We start from the raw sequence: 8,542 nt of genomic DNA on the forward strand, positions 1-8,542 counted from the left end.
TGTTGTACGTTATGTAATTGGGGGGATTTGGTTTGTGATTATCTAAACTATGGCAGCAATTAAACTAGCAAACAAAATCAATTAAAACCAAAACTTATCAAGAAAACAAACCTTGGTCGCAAGCACACATCCACCAACGGAAATTAGAACCGATCCTTGAAACGAAAATTGCAGTTTATGTTCTAAAATTTTATCTTTTCTTAACGTTGATTAATTAACGGATCCGCCGTATAACTAATCCTAACCAATAAACAATCAAAGTGTCCACACTAATGATTCAATTTAATGGTAGCTTAAGAACTAGATAATTTCTTCAAGATTAACATACAAGTTGTCCGCAGCTTGTGTCACTTTGTTCTAATGTTCTCCCTAAGTTCAATAACGTAGCTCCACCACAATTATCAAGCTTAGTTGCTTCACAAGTTCATATATCACAACTCCGGTTTTGATATTAAACTTAGCAATAGATTGTTCACAACAATAACTTAGAGTCCGCTCTAGCAATCATCAACAACAATCATAGGAAATATGCATAGGAAAACAATCATACTCATTCATAACATAAACTGAAAATAGAAGGAAGAATAAATCTCACGGTTCTTGAAATCCGAAGGTTTGTTGTGTCCTTGCAACCAAGAAAAGAGCTTAGCCTTGCATAACTATTGAACAACTACTTCTAAGGAATGAAAAGAGCATGATTTTTTGGGTTTGTAGAGGAGAGAATTTGTGTTTATTCTCTGCTGGCTGCTGCCTCCTTCTGCTCTCCCTATTTTCTGCTGGCTGCTGCCCCTTCTCTCTTTCTTTTTATATGCTAAGAAACCCTAGTCTCTATTTTACAAAATAATCCTTCCTTAAGTTGACAGTTTACATTTAAGTACTTCAATAACTATTTTTCCTAAAAAGGAGAAATAACCTTGCATGAAATCTTCAAACTCTGACTTAGAGGAGCTAAATTGCTGATATAAAAACTTGGATGTCGGTTTAGATGCTTCGGAATGTAATTTGGACTTGTTTCTTCACGAAACCTGTTTGCTGGCAGAATTCTGTTGTCATCTTTGGAAAATCATATCTCCCTCATATGACATTTTTTTTGGCTGAAATTTGGATCGTGGATAGGTCTTTGAATTAGGAATCTAAGAAAATTGAGTTTCCATCAATTGGACTTCTGTAGCTCCAGATATTAAATTTTGAATGGCCAAAGGTCAACACTGGTAGAATGCGAGATTTGACTTTGCAGGGTGTGATTTCCATGATCTTTCTCCTTTTATTTTTCTTGCATTACATTTCCAGAAAGGTATGGATGTTAGCTTTTTAGTGCCACTAGAATCACTTCATTTCGATCTCTAGAACTCACGCTCTGCACAAAACATCGACTTAACATCAAATCTGCCAATTACCTTCAATTTACTCCTTTTTGCATCTTTCATCCAAAAATGCCTTCAAAACATAAAACAAAGAATATCAAGGCATTTTATATATAAAACATAGACAAAACATTAGGTAGATGTGGGTGAAACTATCGAATAATATGGTTACATCAAATACCCCCACACTTAGCTCTTGCTCGTCCTCGAGAAAGGATAAATAAAATCAAATTGAAAAAAACTATGATCAATCTCTTAATCTCCCATCAATGTCCAAGAATATATGCTTTATAAACAAGAATAAAATCATGAAGGATAAATAGTATAATTCTCATGAATTCATTTACATGAAAACTTCAAAACTCAATCAATCGTCGGGATTTAAATGAAATCTATGTCATGCCAAAGTGATAGGTCCTCTCATTGATATACACTCCAACACTACATGTTTAGGGTTTATATGTTTAAATCTCTCAAATTCAATCAAAGAGTATGTTCTACCATAAGCTTGCTTTTCAATCTCATTTCCATTAGCAACTTATTACAAGTACTACATGAATCAAAAAGTCTTATTTTCCGGTTGTAATGGGGCTAAGGTAAAGGTGAGGTAAAAGAAAGTAAAAGGAAAGGTTCAAACCAAAGAAAGTAGAGCATTCTGAAAAATGATATTTCAAACAAGATATTCCATCAAAGCACATAAATTTTTCATCTTTAATCACCAATGCTTAACTTCTTTTGATTTCAAGCTCTTTCAACATAAAATCTTAAGAACATAAAGGAACACTTTTTTCCTTTTTTTTTTCTCTTTTTTTTTTACCTTTGGCAACTTTGCCCATCTTTTCATCAAGCATCACTTCTTCTTTCTTTTCACATAATTCCCAACCATAATTCCATGAGATATCATAAGTATATGCTCTACTAATCCTTGGCCAGGGGAAAAGGAAAACATATAAAAAGTTAAGGCTTATACATGGATAAAGCAAAGAAAAGATAAACAAGCTCAAAAGGGGCTCACTAAGGATAATGTGCTTTAGGTTGACTTTTTGGTTCAAGTGATTAAAATTCCTAATGCCTTTATCATCTTCATGTATATTTGTAATGGAATATAATCTCAATAAGATATGAAGCAAGTTCTAGAGATACATATCATTGAAAGAATGCACACTCAAAGAATATAATGTTGAAGGCTCAAAAGCTTGCATTGGTATAACACTATAAAGTCAACATGGCATATTCTCAAAGTCAATCTCTAAACCAATTAAACCTTAAAATTTGCATGCATACTTCTTCATTTGATTTATATCTTCATCTATCTCAATTAATTCTCATACATAATACTCATATTCTCAAAAACCAATGGGAGTTAAAAAGATCAGATATAATTTTTTTTTTAAGAACAACAAAGAAAACTAAAATTCTCCCAATACCCCCATACTTAAAACACAACATTGTCCTCAATGTTGAAATAAAAGCAAAGGAACATAAGAGAATGACAGAAAATAAATTAAAATGTGAAAAAATAAAAGATAAGGAAAAAGAAAGCAAATCTGATTTTTTTTTTTGTGTTGGGTTGCCTCCCAGTAAGCGCTTTTGTTTTATGTCATTGGCTTGACATGTGGCATGCTCATTCTTCATAGATTGGTTCAGCTAACTCTATAGAAGCGGTGAGTTCTGCCGTCCAACCTTCATAGAAAGGTTTCAAACGATGCCCATTGACCTTGAGTACTTTGTTGGTTTCTAAACTTGTAATTTCAACTGCACCATAAGGAAAAACATTAGAAACAACAAAGGGTCCAATCCAATGAGAGCGCAATTTTCCAGGAAAAAGTTTCAAATGCGAATGATAAAGAAGGACTTTGTCTCCAACATGAAACTCCTTTCTTGTAAGCATTCGGTCATGAAGATTCTTAGTCTTTTCTTTATAAATCCTTGCATTCTCGTAAGCATCATTTCGAATTTCTTCCAACTCTTGTAGTTGCAGTTTTCTTGCAATCCCAGCAGCATCATAATCCATGTTACATTGTTTAATGGCCCAAAAAGCTTGCGTTCAAGTTTCACCGGTAGATGACATGCTTTCCCATAAATCATTCTATAAGGTGACATTCCTATAGGTGATTTATAAGCAGTCCGATAAGCCCAAAGTGCATCTCCAAGACGTAGACTCCAATCTCGCCGGTTAGGTTGCACTGTTTTCTCCAAAATGGACTTGATTTCTCGATTTGAAATTTCAGCTTGGCCATTCGTTTGAGGATGATATGCTGTGGAAGTTCAATGAGTCACATGATATTTGCGTAGCAATGCTTCCATGGAATGATTACAGAAATGAGTGCCACGATCACTAATGATAGCTTTAGGGATTCCAAACCTGTCAAATATGTGAGTCCTGACAAAATCTAAAACAACCTTAGCATCGTTACGCTTCAATCCATTTGGACACATAATCAACAGCAAGAAGAATATAAAGATTGCCAGATGAAAAAGGAAATGGACCCATAAAGTCAATACCCCAAACATAAAAAATTTCACTTACAAGAATATTCGTTAAAGGCATTTGATTCTTATGAGTGATATTACCTGTTCTTTGGCATTTTTCACATGATTTGCAGAAGTGATATGCATCTGTAAAAATAGAAGGCCAATAGAAACCATTTTCAAGTACCTTATGGGCTGTTCTTTTTGCTCCAAAATGCCCACCACAAGAATGAGAATGACAAAAAGTGAGAATGGAATGAAATTCATCTTGTGGTACACACCTCCTAACTACTTGATCCGCACAAAATTTCCAAAGGAAAGGATCGTCCCAAAAATAATATTTAGCATCAGCTCATAACTTATCTTTTTGGGGTTTAGACAGACCTGGAGGGAATTCTTTGGTGACTAAATAGTTTACCAAATCAGCATACTAGGGTCTTGTAGAGGAATGCAACATATACAACTGCTCATCGGGAAATGTCTCTCTTATTGTTTCGATCTGTATATCCTCGGTCCTTAGTCGGCTCAAGTGATCAGCCACATGGTTTTCAGCACCTTTTTTGTCTTTGATCTCAAGATCGAATTCTTGTAAAAGCAAGATCCACCTAATCAATCTTGGTTTGGACTCCTTCTTCTTCAAAAGATACCTGAGAGCTGCATGGTCAGTAAAAACAATGACTTTTGTACCAAGTAGATATGACCTGAATTTTTCAAGCGCAACCACCACTGCAAAAAGTTCCTTTTCAGTTGTATGGTAATTGCATTGTGCTCCATCCAACATACGAGAAGCATAGGCGATAACATGCAAATTCTTCCCAATTCTTTGCCCAAGCACAGCTCCTACCGCATAGTCACTCGCATCACACATTATCTCAAAAGGTTCATCCCAATTTGGTGGTTGGATGATAGGAGCAGATGTGACACGTCTTTTAAGCTCATCATGGGCATCTTTACATGCTTGATCAAACACAAAATCCACTTCTTTGGCTAATAGTTTACATAAGGGTGTTGTAATCTTCGAGAAATCTTTGATAAAGCGTCGATAGAAACCTGTATGGCCTAGAAAAGAACGAACTTCCCTCACGCATGAGGGGTAAGGCAATGATGAAATAACATCTATCTTAGCTTTATCAACCTCTAATCCACGTGAAGACACAACATGCCCAAGAACTATTCCTTGTTCTACCATAAAATAACACTTTTCATAGTTCAAGACAAGGTTAGTTTCAATACACCTTTTCAAGATTAAAGATAAATTTTCTAGACATTTATCAAAAGAATCACCATACACCGTGAAATCATCCATAAAAACCTCGATTATTCTTTCAACATAGTCAGAAAAAATACTCATCATGCATCTTTGAAAAGTTGCAGGAGCATTACAGAGACCAAAAGGCATTCTCCTATATGCATATGTACCAAATGGACATGTAAATGTAGTCTTTTCTTGATCCTCAGGATTAATAACAATCTGATTGTATCCACTATATCCATCAAGAAAGCAATAAAAAGACTTACCTGCTAGGCATTCAAGCATTTGATCCATGAATGGTAATGGAAAATGATCTTTACGTGTAGAAAGATTGAGCTTTCTGTAATCAACACACATTCTCCATCCACTCGAGATGCGAGTAGGAATGAGCTCATCATTTTTGTTTTTCACCAATGTGATTCCGGTCTTTTTGGGCACCACATGGATTGGCGCGACCCATTTACTGTCAGTGATGGGGTAAATGACTCCTGCATCTAACAATTTCAAAATTTCAGCTTTCACTACCTCCATCATAGGCGGGTTCAACCTCTTTTGCATTTCCCTTGTTGGTTTTGCGTTGTCCTCCAATAGTATATGATGCATACACATTGAGGGACTAATGCCCTTGATGTCGGCTAAAGTCCATCCAATGGCCGTCTTGTGATCACACAACAACTTCACAAGTTTTTCCTCTTGCATACTTGTCAAACCTTTTGCTATGATAACGGGAAGTGTATTGTTGTCGCCAATGAATACATACTTCAAATTATCGGGCAAAGGTTTTAATTCTAACTCGGGGGCCTGTAAAATAGATGGCAAGAGCTTTTTATGTGAGAGTACTAAATCAACAAAGACATTACCATGGGGAACGGTTTGCAAAGCTTGTAAGGCCAATACTGATTCATGCACGTTTTGGGGAACACACACATGCCTCTCCATCTCTTCTATCTTGGTGAAATCATAGCCATAGCTCAAAGCTATGCTTAATCCGTCTTCGCAATCAAAATCACAAACTTGCTGCACACACTTATCAATTTGGTCATAACATGTGATAGAATAAACATTGCTATAAGGATATTTCATTGCATCATGAAAATTGAATTCAATTTTTTTATCTCCTACTTCCATAGACAAGGTATCCTTACCACAATCAATCTTTGTGTTGGCGGTTTTCAAGAATGGTCTCCCAAACAATATAGGAGTGTTGGTTGATGAATCACAAGAATCATGTTCCATATCAAGAATATAAAAATCACATGCAATAACCAAACTATCAATCTTGACTAGGACATCTTCTATCACACCAAGTGGGTAAACAAAACTATGATCCGCAAGTTGTATTACAATGCTAGTTTTATTCAAAGGCTCAAGACTAAGAGAATCATAAACATGTTTGGGCATAACACTAATGGATGCACCTAAGTCGCATAAAGCTCTTTTAAAACTAGCATTACCAATAACACATGGGATAGTAAACGCACCTGAGTCTTTTTGTTTCAAAGGCAGATTCTTTTGAACAACAGCAGATACAACTTCACCCATACTTACCGTTTCATGACCTTTCAGTTTGAAAGCTCTCTTGGTAGTACACAACTCCTTCAAGAATTTTGCATATTTGGGAATTTGCTTGATAGCATCAAGCAAAGGAATGTTGAGTTCCACTTTCTTGAAAACCTCTAAAATCTCTTTTTCTTTGTCTTCTTTCTTTGACCTAGAAGAACTCACAGGAAAGGGTGGAATTGTTTTAAAACTGGAATTAATTGAGTGAGGACTTACCTTTAGAGTGTTGGTCGTGGTTTCAATTTGTGGAGGAGGAGGATGTTCCTTCTTTGTACTCAATTCAGTTTCTATCTCTTCTTCTTCCTCCATCTCAATCTGTTTCGACCTTTGTCTTTCAAGTTCTTTTCCACTTCGCAGCATGATCGCACTAACATTCTCTTTTGGATTCAATGCTTGGGAGGGCAATTTTCCATTCATTTGTGCTTCCAATTTCCCCACACTTGAAGCTACTTGCCCCATTTGCTTTTCCAAGTTGTGAATACTTGACCTTGTTTCCTGTTGAAAAGACATGACATTTTGTTGCAAGGTAACAGTATTAGAAGCCAAAGTTTTCATCATCTCACGAAGATCATCATTGGATGATGACCCCATAACATTGGAGTTTGTGAATGGAGGGGATTGTCTTGCTTGATAACTTTGTTGGGGCTGAAATCCATGGGGATGGAACTGTCGGCCTTGATTGCCTTGTTGGGATGGGTTGTCGTAGCGTAAGTTGGGATGATCTCTCCATCCAGGATTGTACGTGTTGGAAAAGGGATCATATTTACGCTGGGGTTGTCCGTTGAATGCTCCATCAATTACATGAGCTTGTTCAATGTAATCTTCTTGCATTGTTGGGCACATATCCAAAGCATGTCCTTGTAAGGAGCATATGCTACAAACTTTCACCTGCTGCATATTTCCACAAGCCAAAGAACGCACAAGAGAAGTAAGATCATTAACTTTATTTTCAAGGTTAGAAATACTTACCTCATTTACTCGTTTGTTGGAGAAGTCTCCACGAGTGCCAAATTATTTTGAGTTGGCTGCCATGTTTGAGATCAATTGGCGTGCAACCTCGGGTGTCTTATCCACTAATGCGCCTCCACTTGCAGCATCAATGATACTACGGTCAGTAGGCATCAATCCTTCATAGAAATATTGAATGAGCAGTTGATCGAGTATTTGATGATGAGGACATTGAATGCAGAGTTGCTCAAATCTTTCCCAATATTCAGAGAGTGTCTCTCCATGAGATTGCCGAATCCCACATATTTCTTTCCTTATGTTGGCAACTCGAGATGCTGGGAAATACTTCTCAAGGAAAATCTTCTTCATAGCATTCCAAGTTCCAATAGATCCTAGGAGAATAGAGAAAAGCCATGCCTTTGCTGCCCCCTTCAAAGAGAAAGGGAAAGCTTTCAACCTAACTTGTTCTTCATCAACTCCATTCGGTTTCATGCCAACACAAACCATATGGAACTCCTTGAGATGAGTATAAGGATCTTCTCCTGCAAGACCATTAAATGTTGGTAACAAATGTATAAAACCAGATTTGAGCTCAAAGTTTACATTATTGTCAATGTTTATGCACAATGGTTGATTTTCCACGTTAGGAGCAGCAAGCTCCTTGAGTGTTTGTTGTCGTGCAATAGCCATGGTGTTGAGGCGAGCTTCCTTTCTTAACCTGCGTAAAGTGCTTTCTATTTCAAGATCAATCTGCACTTGAATTTGATTAGTAGAACGGGTCACAGGCATAAATTGCTAAGAAAACTCAAAAGAAAGTAACCACACAAGAGATTGAAAACAATGCAAATTGTACGAAAATCCTACGGTAGAAAACTAAAACTACCTAAAAACACTAGAAAACAGCGGAATTTGGCCTTAATAGGATGGGGCTAGTGAAAAATCACTA

General features: G+C 36.6%; 1 non-coding gene across 1 annotated transcript; it reads left to right on the forward strand.

Annotated features, from left to right (window-relative positions):
• Window positions 1-7,810: 7,810 nt before the first annotated feature.
• On the forward strand, window positions 7,811-7,917 carry LOC133690395 (small nucleolar RNA R71). Its single transcript, XR_009841427.1, has one exon. It is a non-coding gene; the product is annotated as a small nucleolar RNA R71 (small nucleolar RNA).
• Window positions 7,918-8,542: the final 625 nt, after the last annotated feature.

The sequence above is a fragment of the Populus nigra genome, chromosome 3, assembly GCF_951802175.1.
Source record: "Populus nigra chromosome 3, ddPopNigr1.1, whole genome shotgun sequence".
Lineage (NCBI taxonomy): Eukaryota > Viridiplantae > Streptophyta > Magnoliopsida > Malpighiales > Salicaceae > Populus > Populus nigra.